The sequence below is a fragment of the Macrobrachium nipponense genome, chromosome 18 (genome assembly GCF_015104395.2).
Source record: "Macrobrachium nipponense isolate FS-2020 chromosome 18, ASM1510439v2, whole genome shotgun sequence".
Taxonomy (NCBI): Eukaryota; Metazoa; Arthropoda; class Malacostraca; order Decapoda; family Palaemonidae; genus Macrobrachium; species Macrobrachium nipponense.
The window spans coordinates 72,337,298-72,356,947 of NC_087211.1; the positions used below are offsets into that span (position 1 = coordinate 72,337,298).

At 45.5% G+C, this 19,650-nt stretch overlaps 1 protein-coding gene and 1 pseudogene across 5 annotated transcripts in view; both read left to right on the forward strand.

The window, feature by feature from the left end:
* Positions 1–19,650, forward strand: part of LOC135197146 (uncharacterized) — a 102,681-nt gene that overhangs the window by 53,334 nt on the left and 29,697 nt on the right. The window lies entirely within an intron of this gene.
* The window catches only part of LOC135197145 (general transcription and DNA repair factor IIH helicase subunit XPD-like), a 38,490-nt pseudogene that overhangs the window by 958 nt on the left and 17,882 nt on the right, over positions 1–19,650 (forward strand).

Consider the following 19,650-nt stretch of genomic DNA (forward strand, 5'->3'; position numbering starts at 1 on the left):
CTCCAAAGTTAGAAATTAAGGCCATATTTTAAGATTTAAACAGAGGGTAATGAAAAAGGTGGCCAATGTAGTGCCCATACCACCAAAACGCTTTCAAAATTTTTTACTTACAACTCGGAATATTTAGAAGACTGACGCCATTTTGATGTTTGCGGAGTTGCTTGTGTCAATAAACTTCCCATTTCCTGTGCTAAATCCACACACCACTAGTAACCATAGACGCTGGGGCACTTTCATCTCAACAATCATACACCCGACCTCTAACCATACTTATCGAAGGGGACTACGGCATTCTTTGCACCATTTTGCGGCGTTTTGTGCTCTTCAATTGCTTATTAATGTTGTCAATTGGTATGTGTTTATCCCCTAAATGGGGTATGAGACTTACACAAAACCGGGGAAATACCTAAGTGAAATTAGCATATCAATTTGTAGTATATATACATAATACAGCAATTTTATCATTAATGCATTACTATGACGACTAGAATTCATGGAAACAGTTTGTAAATGCATCGGCGTATGTGTGACGCTCCACTAGATTGGCAACGATGAATAATTTTTCCTCGCGTTGTTTGCTCGTAAGTATACATCTGAAATATTTGTAAATGTTCGGGGTTAATTTGGTTGCAAAAAAGGGATAATAGACAAGAATTAAATAAATATTTTGAAGTAAAGTTAAATTAAATAATGAGTAAAGTAAACAATTAAGGGAATAAAGCTTTGCACCTCCTATTCAGTGTTGTCGTATGCTGCTCGTAACTGTGTTTGCAGAGAGATTACTTAGGAACCAGGAACAGCAACGTGGTTCAAGTGCAATGTGGAGTGAATTAAGACCAAAATGTGTATAATTACAATCAAATAAGCACTGTGGAGTTTCAGTTGTGATGGCAGTAAGGATAAAACCACCGATTACAAGGTAAAAATGAATTTAGTTCAAACCATGACCACGAGAATAAAAAGTTTCATACTTTCACTAATAAAGGCAGCAAAATGTTGTTTTATTGTGCTGATTACAACTGCAATCTTGAGTAAGATCAATAAACGTTACATATATATGCTAATATTGTTCAAATGAGTGCTGGGAAGGCTGGGAAAGATGGTGGATTGTCCGTGGTTAGACTGGCCAGCCACACGATTGCTGCCATAATGGGTTTCAAAACTGCCTTAAAAACGTATTTTACGAAGAGCATCACATGCTTATTTTAGTTCGTATGGGGCTTTCATATATCACATTATGTTGACGAAACTTCAGTCTTTTGAATGGTATGCTTAAAGTTGTAATTGTATTCTTGTTTCACCAATTAAATATCGAATGAATAAGGCTTGGCCAGCGTGATGATGATGGATCGTCCGTGATTGTTTACCCTATAGATCTACCGCCACCTCTCTCGCAATGCAGCCACTTCCCAAAAAAGCGCTTGAATTATGCCATTAATATTTTGTAATTTAAGAGAAAAACTTATTTGAGAGGAGCGTAGAGGTCTTGGTGTGCTGCCTGGATGGGCCTCAATCTTGACTGATGCTCATGGCAGCAAGTTCAAGTACTTTTTCGGGAAGGTGGCCGCATTCTGACAGAGGTGGCCACAATGTTGCCGTTCGGTCGTTTATCTTAAGGTACCCATACCATAGTTGTGGTGTACATATGGGAATGATACCTCTAGCCTATTAGGATTTTTATGTGCACGCCATTCATTTCCATTAAAAGTAGGTATTGGTCGACTACCTAATTCTAAGGAAGACCTCTGCATGGAGATAGGCTATTACTAGTATTTATGCTACCTATTATTAAGTAGGTTATGAAGTTTTTTTTTTTTTTTTACTGGAAATTACTATAGAAAAAGGTGTAGCCAATACAATGCAGTACAAGTGAGTCAGGCTGACTTGAGGAATTTACTGTCCTTGAGGAGCTGTTCTAGTACGTACAAATATAAGTTAAAGATTATACATTTCTTGTGTTTTCATGTTAGGCTACCTATATCACCTATACTGCATCATATATACCCTTTTCTAAAGTATTGTTCAGTAAAAAAAATTCATTTATAAACAATATCTCCATGAGGAGCTCATCCTTAGAATTACCAAAATGCTTCATTAAACCATTCCTTGTTCATACAGAAATAGGTTGCGATATTGGAAAATTGTCTTGTTGAGTAAGGATTCATAAATTAGTAAAAATGCAATTAAATGCTACTTAACCCAACCGAACCTGTGGTATTGTACTCTATAATAGCCAAAGGGGTAGAAATGAACCCATAGGTTCACTTTTGGTCTTGAAAGTTATGGGTGAAACAATAGGGATGCATTGTAACTTCCTTCCCTAGCTTCATGTAACAAGCCATGTCCTAGGTGTGCCTTATTACTGTTACACATACAGTACGTGTTGATCACCACCAACTGGACTGGATGACTCTCTGTGGTTCTCTTGATTCATCTTATATTTCATGGGGATGATTAGGCCATTTCTGTTCCATGATCCTGTAGGAATGTCTTTTTTCAGTACTGTACTTTAAATCTTGTTGCAGTGTCTCCAATACAGATTAGCCTGATTAAGATATGATTGCTTCTATCAAAGATGCAAAATGTAAATCATGAAGCATAGTATGGATAAGATTAGCCAATTGTTTTTTATCTACTTGAAAATATTGTGTAGGTTGGGTATTCTGGGTATATCTTACTATCTTCCATTTTACCATTCATGTTATTTACCTTGGTTTTAGATTGGACGTTGATGGAATGCCAGTCTACTTTCCCTACGAATTCATTTACCCAGAGCAGTACTCCTATATGCTTGATCTGAAGAGGGCACTGGATGCAAAGGTAAGCACAACAAACATCCTGACATTTCACTTCAGTGTATGAGGACATTTTTTGTGTATGTTAGTGTAAAAAGATACTTGTAATAACCAGTTATTTATTAGCAAGTCATACTTTTTAAGCGTGTGACGGAACGATTTTACCCATGCAGATACAGTAGGTATTCCTTGTCTAATGTAATCTAGTGCCTCAGATTATTCTTATCTATGAATGTTCCTTGCAGCTCAAGTGAGGTAGTTAGGTTTGTTAGTAACAGACAAGACTGGGATCTATCCCAACTGTAGACATCCCCCTAGATGTAAAAGTATATAGTTTATATAAGATTGTATTTATGAGTCATTTTATATCTTAAATTGATAAATTTTCTAAATTGTATCTTAAAGGATGCTTGTAACAAATTTTCTTTTCCTGCCTCAGGGTCATTGTTTACTGGAGATGCCTTCAGGAACAGGCAAAACAATAACACTGCTGTCGTTGATCGTCTCATATCTTCGAGCTTTCCCACAAAATTTGACAAAACTTATTTATTGTTCGCGAACAATACCGGAGATTGAAAAGGTGAGGTTACTTTATGGTTTTGAACAGTTTGATACCTATGCTTTGTAGCATGTTGTGGTTTGGGAGTCAAAGGCTTCATCTGCAGAGGATATTACAATTTAATATATGACACTTACCTGGCAGGTATATATATAGCTATATTCTCTGTTCCACCTGGCAGAAATTTCAAATCTCGCGGCAAACGCTAGTAACCTATTAGTAGTTCAGGATACCACCACCCCGTTACCGTGGCGCTAGCGCCAGGAACCGTTCCCACTTGGGCCAGATTTTTTCTGCCAGCCGAACCGGCAACATTGTTGGTGGTTCCCTGCTAGGATTTTCTTCTCGTTGCTGACTTTTCATGGATTTTTTGGTATCGTACTTGGAAACGTTAGCTTGGCATTCGCTTGGGATTGTTCTTGGAAGATGTCTGACACTGGTAGTATGTTTAGAGTTTGTGTGAAAGAGGGGTGTAAGGTAAGGTTGCCGAAGGCTTCGGTCGACCCTCATACCATTTGCAAGAAGTGTAGAGAGAATGTGTGTACTTGGGAGAGTAGGTGTGTTGAGTGTGAGAATTTGTAAGAGAAGGAGTGGAAGATATTTATGAAATATGTTGAAAGGCTTGAGAAAGATCGTGTAAGGAGATCTGTTTCTCGTAGTGAGAGGTCAAATACTTCTAGTAAAAGGAGTGAATGTGTTTCCTCTCCAGCTCCTTCTAACGTAGAGTTGGTAGTTCCTTCTCCCCAGGTATCTCCTGCGCCCGCTGCTGTATCGGAGGGCACAAACGATACACAGATTGTTAAGGTTTTCGCTGCCCTTGCGTCCATGGGAGACCAAATACAGCGCCTTACGGATAAAGTGAGTGCTTTTGATGTCAGTGAAAGTGTAGTGGAGTGGGCGTCTGATCGTCTCTCTCGTGCTCCTAGACCTAGACCTCTGTCAAGCTCCCAGACCCAAGGGAGAAGGCATGTCGACAGTCGAAGGGAGGCGAGATAGGTTTTACCACGGTCAGGCGTCCCTTCGGACAGTCCTGTTGTAAGATCCCAGGCTGTTGCAGTTCGCCACAGAAAAGGCGTAACTGGGAAGTGTGCCTCCTCTGATGGTTCGACATCAGAGCGCGAACATCGGTACTCGGTAGTGTCTCGCCCCCTCAAGAGGACGTTAAGGACATCGACTACTCATGATAGACGTGCTCAAGATCGTGAAGCTTGGAGCAGCCCAGAGGTTTTGTCTTCCTCGGACGAGGACATGGTTCCGACCAAGAGGAAGAAAATTGTGCAATCGAAAGAAGACTCGGTACGGCCCGTACGTTCCTGGATTTCGCCAAGAGACTCCCCTCAGTCCTCTTGCTTTTCCTCTCCTCTTCTCTCTCCTTCGGGTAGAGTCCAAGATCGTTCTCCTTTGCGTCCTAGTCCTTCTCGTCTTCCTTCTCCTCCTACGGCTGTTCGTCAGGAAGATAGTACGAAGGATTTCTTAAGAGAAATGCAGTCTAAGCTTGCAGTTCTCGTCGATTCATGGGATGCTTCTTTGCAAGGACCTGCAAGGCGTAAGGACGATTTCCTTCCCGTTAAGTCTTCCAAGAAGACGGACGACAAGTGTTTGCGTGTCGAGGAATTAGGACGCACGGGCTCTACGAAGACGGGCGATCACGTAGTGTTCCAGGACGCAGGAAGAAGAAGATTGTTTCGGAAGAAACAGGACGCAAACGTCAGGACGCGGAACCGCTGGTGGACGCAGGACGCAGGCGGCAGGAAGCAGACGTGTCTACGATGGACGCAGGACGCAAGCGGCAGCACATCGATTCTTCTGTGGTTGTAGAACGCAGACGGCAGGACGCAGAGACTTCGTTGGTGACAGGACGCAGGCGGCAGGACGTTAATCCATCAGCAAAGCGTCACAACGATAGTGATCTGCAAGACATTTCTTCAGCAGAAGAAGAAGTGGACTTTGTTGAAGAGAAGAATGTCGAACCGTCTCGGATTACAAGATCCTTACTTCACGTCGCTGTCTATTTTCGACGGGGAATTTCAGCTACAGTGCCTTTATCTCCCCTGTCTCAGTTTTCTAAGACTAAGACTCCTAAGAAGTCCTCTTTTCTCAAGATGACTCTGTCGATTTCGGCCAAGAAGGCGCTACAACGAGTGAATACTGGCTGAAGGACAAGAAAGAAGCGGGGAAATCCCTCTTTCGCTTTTCCCCCACAGCCAAGTTAGCATCTAAGTCTGGGGTATGGTACGCTACTGGAGAAAGTCTTGGCCTGGGAGTACCTGCCTCCTCCCAGGGGGATTTCTCCCAGTATAGTGGACAGTTCGTGCAGACAGGCGTTGCAATCTGCCAAGGTCTGGTGGACTTCGTCCGAGTTTGACCATCTTTTTAAGGGAATTTTTATTTTAGGACTTTCGAAGTCTTCAATTTTCTAGATTGGTCATTGGAGCGTTGGCGAATTCCTTAGAAGACGAAAATGAACAAGATATGGAAGTGGCTAAGAGCATTATGTCCTGCATGGACAAGGCTCTCAGAGATGGAGCAAATGAGCTGGCTTCATTGTTCGCAGCAGGAGTTTGAAAAAGAGGTCGCTTTTGTGCTCATTCGCTTCTAAAAGGCGTTTTCCAACGCACAGAAATCAGAATTGATGTTCTCTCCCCTTTCAAACCAGCTGTTTCCGTCAGAGGTTATTAAGGATATAGCTCTGGCTCTTTCGCAGAAGGCCACTCAAGATTTGCTCTCTTCATCGGTAAGGAAAAGTTTTTACCATGCCAAGTTGGTGAAGAAAACTCCAAAAGAATTTAGCCCTCAAACAAGGCCTTCTCAACAGCCCTTTCGAGGCAGAACGTTTGCACGACCCGCCTTTAGAGGCAAGAGAGTACCAACGAAAAGAGGAGCCAAAACCACCTCTAAGCAATGAGAACTCAGTCCTCCAGACAGCAGTAGGAGCCAGACTTCAAGAATTTTGGGAAGTTTGGCAGAACATGAAGGCAGATCCCTGGGCCGTCAACGTAGCTCGGGAAGGGTTACAAAAATTCCCTTCTTAAAGAAACCTCCTCTCGCAACATCTCCGAGAGCCCTGGGGGCAAATTACAACGATTTAGTGAAGAAAAAGTCTCTCCATGCTAGAGAAAGGAGCCATAGAACCTGTTCTGGATCACGAATCTCCGGGATTTTACAACCGGCTATTCCTGGTTGCGAAGTCCTCGGGAGGATGGAGACCAGTGCTGGACGTAAGTCAACTGAATGTTTTCGTGGAAAAGACCAAATTCACTATGGAGACGAACAATTCAATACTGGCAGCGGTACGTCCAGGGGACTGGATGGTTACCCTGGTCTTACAAGACGCATACTTCCATATTCCGATTCATCCAGGAAGCAGGAAGTATCTAAGGTTCGTGATTCAGAACAGGGTCTTTCAATTCAAGGCCCTGTGCTTCGGCCTTTGCACAGCCCCCCAAGTGTTCATGAGGATGATGTCAATGTAGCAAGATGGCTGCATCTAAGAGGGATCAGAGTGTCATTTTATTTGGACGACTGGTTGATAAGATCCCACATCGAGAAGTCAATGTCTGGAGGACCTGAAACAAACGTTGGACTTAGCAAAAGACCTAGGTCTTGTGGTAAACCTGGGAAAGTCGCAGTTGAATCCCAAGCAACAGATAGTTGTTCCGACACGGCATACAAACCTTCGGTCCTTTTACAATAGGAAGGTACTAGCGGCAGCTGGATAGGTCGTAAGCTTTCGAACAAGGGGTTCGGTAGTTAACTGCTTGTCCGACAGGCGCGCGACGGCGCGCGACTGGTAGGTAAACCAAATCACTTTTGCTTTCGGCCTGCTGGCGTGATGGACGTGTATCATCGCTCTGCCCGCTTCATCGTCGTTGCTTTCGCATGATTGTGTTTTTCTTTTTCTATTTATCTAGTGAAACTGAATTGTAAGTACAATCATTTCATATTTATTCCCATTGAATTCAATTGTGAATTAAAGGATCTTGGTTTCACCACGCCCTCCGATTACCCGAGTGCCGGGACTGAAGGGCGTAAGTGCGGGAATTCATTTTCCCAGAAATGATCCTCGTATTGTGTATGCTCGGTGCCGAGGGCGGGAGCGCTCGCTCCGAGCGTATATTTGGGTTGGAAATGTGTAGATGAAAATCGTAAGTAAGTGCTCTTTTCATTTATATTTTTTTGACCTGTATGCCCGTTGCCGAACGAATGCGCTCGGCACGGAAACTTATTCAGTATGGAAGTGGAATCGCAAGTACAGTATTCTTTTCATTTTCATAATATTTTATTTTGATTGTAGCAATACTCATTTTGGATCAGTTTCCGAGCTTACCCGGAAATTGATCCTTTCCCCTTTTTATTTTGAATGAAGTGAAATCGCAAGTGCAGTTCTTTTTCATTTTCATTTTTTATTGAGATTGCATTGTTTACTGGGATCAATGTTTCCGCTATTTCCCGGGAATTGATCCTTCCCCTTTTTATTTGTATGAAGTGAATCGCAAGCGCAGTATTCTTTTCGTTTTCATATTTTTTTTTTGATTGCATCAATTCATTATGGATCAAGGTTTCCATAAACCTTGATCCATAAAGGTAAGGAATGGATCCTTTTTTTTACCCTTGCGCTCGGTACCGAGGGCGCAAATGCGCTCGATCCGAGCCTTATTCATTGTCAAGTGAATCGTAATGCAAGATGCATTTTCATTTTATTCCTTATTATTGATTGCATCAATATTTATTTGGTTCAAGTTCCGCTCAGTCAGGGAATTGATCCTTATGCCCTTGCATTCGGGCCGATGGCACGATTGCTCTCGGGCTCTTATATTGTTGTTGGGTACATGGGTACTGTGCGGGGGTGGGGAACGAGAACCCCCCCCCGCTCAGCTCCCACAGATGGCCCTTCCCCTTGGGGGGGGGGAGGTTATCGGCGTTCTTCTCCTGCCCGATCCGTCGAGCGCGGGGGAGGCGCTCGGTGCCCGATGTACAATTGTATTAGGGGTCTTCCACTCGTTCGGAGAGGGCTCACCCCCCCGCGCGAGGGGACTTCCCCCCCCACTAATCGCTACTACTGTTATTTCCGCAGGTGCTACTGCCACGAGGGTGGACCTTGGTGAGGTATGGGCGTCCTTCCATTTGCAGGGCGTGCTAGGTGTCCAGGGGCTGCGGTTCTATGTCTGGGCCTACTGCGGTCACCCATGGAGTGGTGACCACGCAACCAGGTGACGACGTCCCTCCCATCCCTGGTGTACTCGCCTCACGTGGTAACAGTCTTGCCTACAGCCGCTGTTGAAGTGCCGTTCGCCGTACCGAGAGGGGGGCGTGCCGCCGCCGCTCGTGGTTGCCGCGCTGCAGCGACCACACTTCCGCTGCCCTAGAGCTCGCCCCTGGACCTGCCGCCAGTTACCAGGATGTTGCTGGCTGCTGCTCCACTTCCTTGTGTTTTGGTTTCCGGTGCTGCCTACCGTACCTGCCGATTCTGGGCTGACTGTCCATGCAGTTGCTGCGCTGGCTGTCCCTGCCGTTGCTGCGCTGGCTGTCCCTGCCGTTGCTGTGCTGGCTTGTCCCTACCGATGCTTGCTGGCTGTGCCTGCTGTTCCTGAGATGACCCATACTGCTGATGTCGTCCTGTTCGTGGTAGGTCTACCCCAGACTTTGGTCTGTCTGTACAGGTGCGTCCGGGCCCTGTGGCTTCGGCTACAGCAGCCCCGGCTCCGCCCTGGATAGCAGATCTTACGTCTGTCCTGAGGAAGCTGACGAAGAAGAGGAGGAAGGTGTCGTCGTCGTCGTCTTCATCTTCTTCATCGTCGTCGGCTGCCGCCTCTTCCCCTTCGACTTCTAAGGCTTCACAGCCGAGGAAGAAGAAGGTTGCCTATCCTCCCTCCTAAGAAGTCTCCCTCGGGAGCTTCTCGGGACCCGTCTCACCTCGGTGGGACGGGAGGGTTCCCTCCGCTGGTCCTCCTGCTCCTTCGGGAGCGGGGCCCGTCTCTTCTTCCGCAAGGAAGAAGACTACGGGGACCAGAGGAGGGGTACCGGCTAACACCGGTACTTCCTCGCCTGGTGTCAGTGGTTCTGCCACTGCATCAGGGTCCGTCTCGGCCTCTCGTTCGCGGGAGGTACTGAGTGTACGGTCGCCTACCAAGCGACCGTGCAGCCAGGAACCAGACCTCTGAGTCCGCTCAGCGTCAGGTTCATGGCACGGGGCGGAAGACTGGTGACAGCCGCTCATGCGACTCTCACCAGACCAGCTCTCACTCTCGCGGCGAACAGCTGGCTACCCGGGGGACGGGTGCGGTCCACGACCGACCCAAGGGCTGAGGCTGGGAAGAGGTCCTCCCGTTCGCCGGTGCCAGCCACGGCTGGAACCAGCGACGTGACGCCGCCGTGAGGGACAAGCACCGGTCTCACTGTGACAGTGGAGCCTGCAGGTCGCCTGACCGTCGCTCTCACAGAAAGCGACGGGTACGGCAACCAGCACCAGCTCTTCTGACACTCGAGATCGGGGCCGCTGTGCTCAGTCCAGCCGTTCTCCACAGCGAGACGGTTCGACCAGGCCTGCAGCTCGATCGCCACCGCGGGTTGACGATCGCTGCAGCCCTCCAAGACCTGCCTGGTTCTAGCCAGCGAGCAACGAGGGAGCGTCAGGTCTGCCCTCTCCCGTACCTTCAACCTCCTCGGGTTACACCGGGAGGAGCGAGGTATGAGGAGTGATCGTGAGGGGTGCGCCCCTCATGGATCCCACCACGATGCCCTACGTGCCAGGCACGGTTCTTGACCGGCCAGGACGTATGCGCAAGTGGATGGGGAAGACCGAGAGGGCTGTCGCTGTTCCCCCTTCTTAGAGGAAGGTTCTCGGAATATGCTCTTGTTCGAAGGGCTTAACGGTCCCACTCTGCAAGATGCTGTGACTTCCGAGATCCAGAGGAACTTTGCCGAGGTTACGGCGCTGATTCGTCAGCACAATGACCTCGGGGAAGGATCGCCGCTCCCACCAGCAGAGCCACGTCGGATCGGCTCGAGTCGTTTTGGGGCCCGAGAGGAACCCAAATCGACGGTGGGTGCTGCCGCGATCGGAGCTTGCCGACTGTGTTGAACCAGGTAGTCTCTCGTCTCCGGACAAGAAGGCTCTCTCAGGTTCTGGCCGGTCGAACAAGCTACTTCACCTCCTCTACTGCGACAGAGGCGTTTATACGTGTCTTCGGACACCGTATTTAAATACCCCTTCGGTCCTCCTGAGGTTTCGACCTCGACGAGGACTGGAATGAGTCGGAGCGGTATCGGCTCTCTCCTGTCAGGTGTCGATCAGCCCCACCCAGACGACGTTCACAGTGGCGGCAGACACTTACCTACAGTATGAGTTCGTAACCCTCCTCGGGAAAACGTTTTCTCCTGACGATACGTTTTCCCAGGCTCTGAGAGGCCATCGCCGTAAGGCGATGGCTGCTCCTTTTCTTCTCCAACTGCTAGTTCCGCTGGGAAGGCGAGCCAGTATCCAATTCCTCCCCATCCCTCTCTCCTTACGGCTACGAGGGAAAGGGGAGGGATCCTACAGAGATTTCTCTGTAAGATCCCACGTTAGGGGCTGCGCTACCGGGGGGACCTTCGGGTCCTACCTGACGTAAGCCCCGGTCATTGAGGAGGGATCCTGCCCCTTTCTTCGATTTCTACGGGAATCGAGAGGACCACCAGCCGATATCGTTTGACGAATTCGGTGGGGGGTTTCGCAGAGTGCTTAGAATCTACGGAATTTTTTCTAGCGCATCCAGAGTGTTCGAGTTTTTTACGATCTCCAAACACTTAGGCGAGACCACGGTCCAAAGTGAGCGAGAATCCCCGATAATTGTTACACGATAATCGGGAACCTCGCTTATGCTCGAATTCCTGTAATTTCTAGCATTTGGAAGAAGACTGCTGCTGAAAGAAGAGTATCTCACAGTAGGCGCTTAACCTGGAATAGAGAAGACGGGAACTTCCAGTTTGGCTTGAACTATCGTCTTCGGTATTCTGTTCACCATTGAAGCTTTCCTTTGGGAAAGACTTCTCCTTCACTCTCTTGACTAGAGAACGAAGGCGTTCGATCTCCAATCCTCCATTCTCATTCCTCGAGGGGAAAAGATTTGCTTTTAGGATGGAGGTCGTGGTACAGAACCTACAAATATACTACGTATATTACCCTCGCGACATGATTCTTTAACAGTTGAATTGTCCGTGGGGTAGGCGCATACCGTAGTTAACTCTACGGTTTGTGACCGAGACGAATTGTATCTTAATTGAACTGCAACTCGGGGTTGCCTGCAACCTCCAGCAGTTATCAGTTTCGATTTTAGATACTTGGTATTGTCATGACAACACCAAATCAGCTTTTGTATTTACCGAAATCCGTTTCGGTTAAATATAATTGCTCGAGCGTATCTTTATGCTCGATGGTTCTAGCCGAACGCATTCCTTGTGGAATAATGGATTACCTGGCAACTCAGGATGACGAGTCACCGAGAGCTACTGCGTATTGAACTGCCTGATAGCGGTCTCAGTAATCAGCTAGGTTCTCGGATATGCACGGCGGTTACGTCTCTCTCCCTGGTTGGATTGACTACCGAAACCGTATCTCTGCCCAACAATCATGGACTTAGGTCTCTGATTAACGGGGATTCTCGCAATAACTGAAAGGACCCCAATCTACTGCTGTGACGCTCGATTCATCGCCTTCGACATTGCGAGAATTTTCAACAGAGATATCTCTTGGATCTTCATCTTTCTGTTTCTTACCGCACGGTAACAGAAGTCTGTACTAGTCAAACCGCTGCATCGCACTGCGATAATGCGAATGATTTTTGCAGACATCTGAGTTTGTCTTCAAAATATCTCGTATTCGTAGGTGTGCAATTTCATTGCTCGCCCCGAATTAAACAGATATGTCAGAAGACATCGCCTACTCTCCGACCTGACAGCTCTACTTCCAAATGTTCAGCCCATGAGAAGCAGTTCTTCAGGCAGTAGTTCCCTGTCTTCATTACTGGAAGTGCTCGCTTTTATTGCAACTACGATCCTCACCGGACAGCATCAATAGCGGTTAGCGTTCTCAGTCTTTGTAGAACAGGTTTCAGAATCTTGAGATCTCTCGGTTCAGCTGTGAAGACGTAGGTTGCATTTTCTGTACACCTTCGTCTTCAACGTCACATAGTGTTGTTTTCTCCTTACCGAGAATCAACTATACTATGAGATATCTTGCCATCAAGGACTCGGTCTATAGAAGGCAATTGACTTTCGCCTGTTGGGCACATGCCTTAAGAGAGTCATCACCTTGCCTTCTGGCATCGGTGACGAACAAATTATTTGTTTAGTCTCTGGCATAACCCTTTTAAGGCGAAGGTCACGTGACTTGCTCGGGTGCTTGGACAACTTGCCTCCTACCGAACGCAGTCAGTAGGCAGCTGTCAGAGCGCCCAAGTCTGTTACGAACTTCGCTGTGGACTTAGTTCGGTTGTTCCATAACAATCTTTTCTTCGTCCCTAACGGCTTGTCACAAGTACCCATACCATCGACCACCCACCATTGAGTGTCGGTGTCCTATCCACTACGAGAACAACAACTTCGCTGCAGACGGATAGACCAGTATGGGTACAGGACATCACCGAAGTCGAGAAGAGGGATAGGTCATACGACCATCCTTCTTTTCCTCTGAGTAATTGCATGACTTTCCTGCGAAGTCAAGCATCCAGGGGATGGGGGATCGTGACGCTCGATTTCGTACCGAATTCGTAGCGAAGACTTCTGAAACCCTTCGGTTCCTGACGATCGGTTAGAGTCCCTCACAATCCCCTCCCTAATGGACTTCACCGCCTTCGATGCGAAGGAGATGCTGCTTTGTCCTGTGAAAGCGCGACCGCGCTTTCGAAGAAACTCGACATCACAGGCTGAGTGTTGAAGACTCTTCGTCAGCACCAAGATGACCTAGAAGTACACTCCCTCGAGTTACACAAGAACTTCTCCGTGGCGCAGGTACTGAAGGCAGGGGTCTGGTACAACCAGACCACTGGCACCTCCTTCTACCTTTTGGATATTGCCCACAGGTCCTTGGATCGTTTTCCTTAGGACCCGTGGTGGCTGCTCAACACGTTGCTAGCTAACCCAGACCCTAGCAGGCTGAACAGCATCGAGTCCTGGTGTGACTGTAAGAATAGATAAGTGAATGAGAGAGTGACTGGCTTCTCTTCCTATCTTTTTCTACCCCTCTACCTGTGGGTAGAGGGATACGGTCATCACCTTGCTGGATAAGGACGAGATGCCGGTCCGTGAGCTACTCGACAGAGCCCCATCCTATCCCTTTCACTAGGGATGGGAGCGAATATCCACCCCCACTTCCTCCTACAAGGGGGGGGAAGTGGATGCCAACAAGAGACAAAAAACCATAACGTTTTATGTTGCCTCTTGCAAATAGGAACTTGTTCTTGTTTGCTGGTACGAAGAGATACGCTTGCCTCTCTCTTAGTACTGGTCCAGAGGTCTGACATTGATCCTGCGGTGCACACCCCGATCAATCGGACAGAGGCTTGGATCCCTCCCTCGCTCTTACGACCAGGGAGGCATTCCAAGGTTGGGCGAACACCAGTCTGTCACAAAAGACTCAGATTCCTCCACCAAGAATGAGTCTTCCTATTGTAAAAGGACCGAAGGTTTGTATGCCGTGTCGGAACAAATGACAATTTGTCCAAAATTGCATTTTCCTAACTATACAAACCTGAGGCCTCCTTTTACACATAGCCCAACCTCATGCCACCCCTACTCTGCAGTTTTTGCTTGGGCCAAAAGCAAAAGTGATTTGTTTACCTACCAGTCGCGCTCGCGCGCCTGTCGGACAAGCAGTTAACTACCGAACCCCTTGTTCGAAAAGCTTACGACCTATCCAGCTGCCGCTAGTACCTTCCTATTGTAAAAGGACCTCAGGTTTGTATAGTAGGAAAAATGCAATTTTGGACAAATTGTCATTTATTGATTTGGGATTCAGATATCGTCAGCGACTTTTCGGGTTTTTCCGTCCCCCGAAAGGCAAGCCCACTATGCATTCTTTTTTTTTTTTTTTTTTTTGGAAGGTGCAGGACTTCTAGAGAAAAAAAACCGATGCCTCAGCAAGAGAGTGGATGAGTCTACTGGGCACACTCTCTTCACTAGAGAGGTTCATTTCTCTAGGAAGACTTGCACATGAGACCTCTACAGTTTTTCCTGAAAGATTCATGGCCAAGAAAATCGCAACCGGATTCCTTCCAGTTTCTAATTCCTGCCAAAGAAGGAGGAATTAAGTTGGTGGCTAACCCCAGGCAGGTTAGCAGAAGGGATGTCGCTTCAACAGAAGAGCCCAGACCTCATCTTGTTTTCCGACGCGTCGGACGCAGGTTGGGGAGCGACATTAGGCCCTCAGGAGGTGTCGGGTCTTTGGAACGAGGAAGAAACAAGTTGGCACATAAACAGGAAGGAACTGATGGCGATTTTCTTGGCCTTGAAGCACTTCAGAGAGTTGATTCGAGACAAGACAGTGCAAAATCAACTCAGACAACACCACGGCTCTGGCATACATCCGCAAACAGGAGGGACTCATTCTTTTCCCCTCTACATGCTGGCAAGGAAAGTTCTACTTTGGGCGGAAGAGGGAAAACGTCGTTCTGCTCACCAGGTCATCAGGGGGAGGAGAAGAATGTGGGAGCGGACATGTTGAGCAGAAGAGGATAACTTCTACGACAGAGGGATGTTGCACCTGGAGGGTATGTCAGAGCCTGTGGAAGTTGTGGGGCCGTCCGGTAGTAGATCTTTTTGCGACAGCCAGAACAAAAAGATTACCAACTTATTGCTTTCTGGTTCCAGATCAGGAAGCAGTGGCGGTCGACGCCTTCCTGATGGACTGGACAAACCTAGATGTTTACGCTTTTCCTCCATTCAAAAGTACTGGGGAAAAGTTGGATGAAGAAATTCAGGGAGAGCCAAGGAGAACGAAGATGACCTTAATAGCTCCTTTTTGGCCGGCCCAAAGTTGGTTCACAGAGGTACTGGAATGGACAATAGATACACCAAGAACTCTTCCTCTAAGAGTAGATTTACTCAGACAACCCCACTTTGACAGATTTCACAAGAATACCCTCGCTCTGGGTCTGACTGCGTTCAGACTATCGAAAGTCTGTCAGAGCGAGGGGATATTCTAGAGAGGTGGCCAGTGCAGTGGCTAGGGCCAGAAGAACCTCCACAATCGCAGTATATCAGTCGAAGTGGGAAAATTTCCGGAAGTGGTGTAGGAAGAGGAAAGTGTCTTCATCAGTACCTCTGTGACCCAAATCGCAGACTTCCTTCTATACTTAAGGAAGGATTTAGGATTGTCAGTGTCTACAATCAAAGGCTATAAGAGTATGTTGACCTCAGTGTTTGGTGTTTAGACACTTAAATTTTTAAGGACCAGAGATATTGATATCTCTAAGGTAATTTTGGACCTTAGAGATCTGATTAGGTCATTTTGGTACTAAGAAACACCACAATGCAGGCCTCCTGCTTGGAACCTCGATGTTGTCTTGAGGCATCTAACTCGAGTAAATTCGAAGCCCTTAGAGAAAGCCTCTCTGAGAGATGTGTCTAAGAAGACTATCTTTTTAGTCGCTCTGGCAACGGCTAAAAGAGCTAGTGAGCTTCAGGCCATTTCAAAGAAAGTGGGATGGAGACATGGTAATGCAGTGTGTTCATTCCAGGAAGGTTTTTTGGCCAAGAATGAGAACCCTGCAAATCCTTGGCCAAGATCCTTTGATGTCTTGGGTTTATCTGAGTTAGTGGGACATGAGCAAGAAAGAGTTCTCTGCCCAGTGAGAGCATTAAGGTTCTACATTGAAAGAACAAGAGAGATCAGAGGGAGTTCTGATGCTCTTTGGTGCTCAGTCAAAGACCCCAGTAGATCCATGACAAAGAACGCTCTAGCTTTCTTTATGAGAGAGTTAATTAGAGAAGCTCACATGTTGTGTCAAGAACAGACCTTCGGTATCTTGAAAGTGAAGGCTCATGAAGTCAGGGCAGTTGCGACTCATTGGCGTTTAAAAAGAATTTAGCCCTCAAGGAAGTTATTGAATCTACCTTTTGGAGAACGAATTCAATATTTGCGTCTCATTATCTGAGGGATATTCAGACAACCTGATAATTGTCAGACGCTAGGTCCATACGTGTCCTCGGGTACAGTATTGGGCAAAGGAGTTAACCTTCTTTTAAGCTAGTATTTTATCAGGTGATGGTGTTGTGTTTATTGGTAGTCTGAGAAAAGTGTGTTTACTTTTTTCAGTCTGGTTTGGATTATATTGGTGTGGTGTGTGTGTGTAGTTCAGGTACTGATCTATTACTAAGCTTGAATGCCGTGGCATAAGAGGGCTGTAGGGTTCTGTCAACACATTGGTCACGCCCAGTTGTCAGTTCCAGTCTTAGCTTCTTCAAAACATACAGGACAACTTCCTTGTTGAGGAGCTCCTAAGGTTTAAGCAGACTAAGAGGCAGGACCTATGAAGACAGCTACCTTAGCAGATAAGGAACCTAGAGTTTTAATAATATTTTTAATAATATTTTATACTCTAATAATGTTGCTGTCTTTGACCCACCTCCAAATGTGTCAATCAGCTATATATATATGACCTGCCAGGTAAGTGTCATACATTAAAATGAAGTTTTTATGTTAAAACAAAGTTTAATGTATACGTACCCCCGCCCCACTGGCAGGTATATATAATGTTAAATGCCCACCCATCCTACCCCTCAGGAGGACAGGGTTGTTCAGAGAAAAAATCTGGGCCCAACGTGGGAACGGTTCCATGGCGCTAGCGCCATGGTAACGGGGTGGTGGTATCCTGAACTACTAATAGGTTACTAGCGTTTGCCGCGAGATTTGAAATTTCTGCCAGGTGGAATAGAGAATATAGCTATACATATACCTGCCAGGTAAGTATACATTAAACTTTGTTTTAACATAAAAACTTCATATTTGACAATTCTGAATTACAAAGACAAATTTAGAATAATTTTATAAAACCTAGAAGATTATGGTCTTTAAATATCATGTGTACCATATCCAGGAGAGTTGCCATATCCAGGAGGGTTGACTAAAAACATTCTGTAAGACATTATTCCATTTTGACCTCCTTACACTAAATAAGTTGCCAGTTTGCTTCATTTACATGTAGGTATTAAAAATGTCAGGACTGGAGGTTAAACTTAACAACCTTCATTTAAGATAAGAAGTGACTGAATTGTTAATGCCTCTTTATTAGAAAAAAAAAATATATAGAGACTTTCAACTGTCCTTTGGAACCCTAGTGTAAGCAGCAGTGGATGCTGGCCTGAAAGCCATAGGTGTGAGTGAATGTTTATTGTGTTTATGCAAAGATGTGTTAAGCTCCTAAACTTGTAAACTCACTTGTTACTGGTTTTGAGCACATGGATGGTAAAAAGTCAGCATATTCTTGAAATGCTGTACTCATTCAGTCATTCTAACTTCTTTCTATTGTACTCATCTACTGAAATAATTTCATTTCTCTCTCTTCTCTCTCTATCTCTCTCTCTCTCTCTCTCTCTCTCTCTCTCTCTGTGATGAGGTGTTCCTGAGTGGAGTGCTGCCAGATGGGTCTCTTATGTAGCAATTTGTAATAGAATTGTATTATTGGTAGATATGAGAAAAAGGAAAAATTGGAGAGTTGAATGAGAAAAATTGGCATTGTTGTGATTTTGTTTGAAGGTTTTTTCAATGTTATTTTTTCCTAAAACCTTGAATTGGTGTCTAAGTTTTTGTTCATTATAGTAGTATATTGGTTTTCATAACTGAAGCTTCATTCTGTGTATTTTTTTAGCAGCATTTTACAAAGCAGTATTAGTTTTAAACTTGTTACTAAAAGATATAATTTTGAACTGTTTTTTTTACAGGTTATAGAAGAACTTCGTAAATTAAAAGGCTACATTGAAAAAGAAACTGGTGCGCCACCTAACATAACTGGCTTGGCTCTTGCATCCAGAAAGCACCTGTGCATCAATCCAGAGGTAAGCAAACCACTGAGGAGGTTCTGTACCAGGTTTAGTGTCAGGGTTAATATTTTGATTGTTTAATTTTTAACTTTTATATTTTGTCCTTAACATTAGAAAATTAGGTTGTAACCTAATCTGGCATATTATTATAACAGGCAGCCCCCGGCTTATGACGGGGGTTCCATTCTTGAGACGTGTCGTAAGCTGGAAAATCGTAAAAAATCCTAAGAAAACCTTACTTTTAATGCTTTGGATGTATTAAAACCTTTGTAAACTGCATTTTTATTGCATTTTCCATAAAAAAACCTTCAAATATTAATTATTTTGCATTTTTGGGGTCTTATTTCTTCCACCAGACCAGTGTTGTAAGTGCCGTAAGCTTGGAAATAATTTCCAACGAATATAATCGAAAAGTGTCGTAACCCTGGAACGTCATAAGCTGATCCCTTCGTAAGCCGGGTACTGCCTGTAAATGTAACTACGTATACTCTGTTTTTTTTCATCTGTCCATTTGCCTGTGGTGTTTGCGCATGGTAACACTGCGTCCCGGGCTTTAACATCCTATTTCGAATATTAACGGTGTAATTCACATACAGTAAATTATTAAAACACTTTTCAGTTGCAAATGTACACCAAGATATCCTTTTATTTACCTAAAACTTACACATAGCATAACTATTTAAAGCCCGGGAAGCAGTGTTACCATGCGCGACCACCACAGTCGATGGACAGATGGAAAAAAACAGAGTATAGGAATTCTCTCATATAGTTTACATGAATTTTTGACAGTTAATAAGTGATTTGCTTTTCTTGATTATTTTTCTGTCTTTTTGTACAGGTTAATAAAGCTCGTGATGGCAAGGTTATAGATAGTGGGTGTCATGCCCTCACAGCATCATGTGAGATCAAGGGCACAGAGAGATGACACAATTCCACAGTGTGATGTTTTCGAAAAGTTTGACCTTCACGGAAAAGAATTCCCTCTCCCTGCTGGATGCTACAATTTAGATGACCTTCGGGAATACGGCCATCAAAAAGGCTGGTGCCCATATTTCCTAGCACGACACGCTGTAAGTTTTAGGTTTTAAGTTCTTCAGAATATAGAACCAATGAGGCTTATACTCTTTTGTCTAAATATTACTCTGCTTAAATGCACCTTGTGGTTAAGTTTATGATCATTAGACCATATGTAGTAGGCTGAAATCCAAGTGGCTCTATGTGCACTATACTTGGATGATATCCCAGTGTTGTAAAGGAGAAAGTGTGGTCAGAAAGTAATGT